Source organism: Chinchilla lanigera, unplaced genomic scaffold (genome assembly GCF_000276665.1).
Source record: "Chinchilla lanigera isolate Chin_1 unplaced genomic scaffold, ChiLan1.0 scaffold00050, whole genome shotgun sequence".
In the NCBI taxonomy this organism is placed as follows: Eukaryota; Metazoa; Chordata; class Mammalia; order Rodentia; family Chinchillidae; genus Chinchilla; species Chinchilla lanigera.
In genome coordinates, this window is record NW_004955451.1 from 536,919 (window position 1) to 540,168 (window position 3,250).

The 3,250-nt window shown below is 48.1% G+C and overlaps 1 protein-coding gene across 2 annotated transcripts in view; it reads right to left on the reverse strand.

Annotated features, from left to right (window-relative positions):
• The window catches only part of Dusp14 (dual specificity phosphatase 14), a 21,874-nt gene extending 21,030 nt beyond the window's left edge, over positions 1-844 (reverse strand). The window contains exon 1 of one of the 2 annotated variants that reach the window (XM_013519170.1): positions 761-844. The gene's annotated coding sequence lies outside the window, so the exon portion shown is untranslated. Of the gene's footprint in view, positions 1-101; positions 204-760 lie in introns of those variants that run through there. The other variant, XM_013519171.1, reaches the window with a different exon arrangement.
• Positions 845-3,250: the final 2,406 nt, after the last annotated feature.

Genomic DNA, 3,250 nt, shown 5'->3' on the forward strand with positions numbered 1-3,250 from the left:
GTCCGCGCAGAGCGGTGCGGCCGGGCGCGCCCGGGGTTGTGGTGACCGCCGCCGTCCCCCTGGCGGCCTTCTGCTGAGGGTTCCCCGTGTGGTCTCCTCACCTGTCTCACACACTCAGACCCGTTTTCCGCTTCAGCGTCTTCCCCGGAGCGGGGTTTGAGCTACGGGTGCAGGGGTGGTGTGTTAGGGTACTTTCTGGATGCGGGAGGACGGGAAAACGCCACTAATCCGAAAGGCGCGGGCGCCGCGGCCGTGACTAATCACCCGCCCCGCCCCCACCGTCCGCGCGGGGATCCCGCGAGCGGCGCGAGCGCGCGGGGAAATGAGTCTGGGGCCGCCGCTGGCTGAGTTTCGCTTGCACGGGCGTGGGGACTTTCTAGTAACTGGAAAGCAGCACCGTCCGAGACTCAAAAGGAAGTAAAGATCAGAGCCATCTTTCGCCCGCTGCAGGACCGCCGCCCCACCGCCACCACCCCACAGGTGCGCGTCCGCGCCCCAGGTAGCGCGGCGGGGTCTGCGGAGCCCAGGCTGCACGCGGGCTCGCTGGGCGGTCCCTGCTGCGTCCCGGGCAGGGTCGTGTTTATTTAAGTCTGCCCGTCTGTAGCAGGAACAGATGCAAAGCGGGCTCTTTTGGGCTCAACCCAGCCCCCGCCTCGGGCGGGTGAGGGGCGACGCGGGAAAGGTGGACCCGAGTTCCTCAAGGCTCTGCAGTGAGTCAGACACGCAGGAGTCCTGACTCCATGCCCAGTCTTGTACTCACCAGACAGCTCCTCACCGTTGCAAAGCGCTGGCATCAGAACTGCTGAACAGTCAAACGAGTTGTCATAGATTTGGTGGGGAGGGCTGGAGGGCGGACACGCTGCGCCTTAGGTTTACATCTTCCCACATCTTCGAGGGAAGCTTTGAGGCTTTTTATGCTCTCCCCCTTCGCCATTGGCCAGCCGGATTCAGAGTCATCCTGTGGGTGCTGGAATATCTAGAAGTTTTGTCTGCTTTCCAGACAAAAATAGAACATCAGAGGCACTTTAGCGATAATCCTGGGAGAGCTAAAACGGCTGAAAGTGGAGAAATTTATTTTTGCCTCCATAAAAAAAGAAAAATCAAAGCTTTAAAATTAGGCAAAATTAACTTTTCTATGAGAGAACAAAGCAGATAACCATTCAGGGTAAAAACACAGGAGTTCAAACTGTGCCTGGGAAAGGCATCTTCCCAGCACTAAGTTGTTCCAGCAATTTGTCTAGTGGCTTATTTTTGACATGCCAATATGAAAATAGCAAAATCTCTTAACAGAAATGATTGCATGCTGCTTTCATTTCTGCTTCTCCCCTACACTCCTTTTTTCAGTCAATTCGGGGGCTCGGCAGCACAAATAGATCCATCCCTCTATGGATTCCACTTTGTTACCCAGAAGCAGGTTTCCAGAACAAGTCCTGAGTAGTGACAAGGAGCTGGACATTTTCGTGGACTTTGTGAACCCGTGCAGAATTATACTCTAACCCGTGAAGAGAAGGGAGGTGGGCGAAAATACAGATCTTGTTGAGTATGATGCGTTCATAAAGATCTAGAGATTAAGAAAGGTAAGCAGATGTGCTGAAGTCAGTCATACCACACTATGATTGTGCATCTAACGCCTGTGGGGAAGGAGGTGTTTATCCCTTGACAGAATTGGGAAGTGTGAGCTTCTGTTTGCCTTTATGAAACATGAAATCAGAAAGTACAGCATTACCTTTCCAGAGTAGCCTTGTCCAACAGATGACCAACATGTTCTGTACCTTCACTGTCCAGTACAGTAGCCTCGATAGCCTCGGTGGCTACTGAGTACTTGAAATGTAGCTCATGTGACCATGGAATTGAATTTTTACTCAATTTTAGCCAGGTGTGATGGAGCATACCTGTAATCCCAGCACTCGGGAGATTGAGGCAGGAGGACCACTGCTAGTTTGAGGCCAGCCTGGACTATATAAGTCAGGGCCAGTCTAAACTACAAAGCAAGACCTTGTCTCAAAAACCTAGAAAAATTAAATTTTTTTTTTTTTTCTTTTTTGAGACAGGGTCTCCTTATGCAGCTCAGGCTGGTCTTGAGCTCACTTTGTAGCCCAGGCTGGTCTTGAACTCGCAATATTTCTCCTGCCTCAGCCTCCCGAGTGCTGGAATCACAGGCATGTGCCACCACGCCCAGCTGTGATTTTATATTTTTATCCATATAGTCACACGTAATTAGTGGCCACCTTACTGCATAGCATTTCATAGACTACATGTGAGTTTATAGACATCAACTATTTTAGGGGCCATGGCTACAAAAGTACAGTTCTTATGTATGGTGAGTATTTGGGTTCTCCTATCTACAATAGGCAGTGCCTAACAGTAGCATAACATCAACATACAATGAGAATTTACTGGATTGGACACAGTGAGTAGAAGGCGGAAACTTCTACTCTGAATAGCTTCTGATGTCTTCCTTCCCAAAAACCTTCTTCTTAATTGCTTGGGCAGGGACTGTTTCTTAATGACATTTGTGGGTCCTTCTGAAAGAATATTTGCATCTCCTATTCTTATCATTGCCTGTGGGTAACAAACTGTAACACCCTTGATCTTTGTCAGAACTAGGGAACACCAGTCATCAGGGCTACTCAGTGTACAGAAGTCTGACTTCAGGGTACGACTATATCCTGTACCTCACACGTGTCTCAAAGCCTGCTGCTATGTAGTGACTGTAATTACAGATTATATGCTACTGATTACTATAGAGATAAAAATCCCCTGTAAGAAGTACTTTTTTTTTTTTTTTGGTGGTGCTAGGGATTCAACCCAGGGCCTTGTGCATGCAAGGCAAGAGCTCTACCACTGAGCCACATCCCCAACACCAAGAAGTACATTTCTATGCTCCTTTGGCAGGTTTGAAGGACAGTGATCACTAGGTACTTGGGAGAAAACTGAATGCCAAAAAGATAAGAGAATTAGGACAAAAGTCTCAAGACACATTTCATCTACTACAGAAATTTGCCTAAACCTTATGTTATTTTATAAAATGTGAGATAGCACCTTTCTAAGTGAATCATATGGATTAAATAGACTTTGTTACATATAAAATGGCTTAGTCTTCTACTTTTGTTTTTTATACTTCTTACAAAATTAATTTTCTAGTAATCATCATATTACATAAGAAAAATACAAGAGGGGCTGGGGATTTAGCTCAGCGGCAAAGTGCCTGCCTGGCAAGCGCAAGGTCGTGAGTTCGGTTCCTGGTACC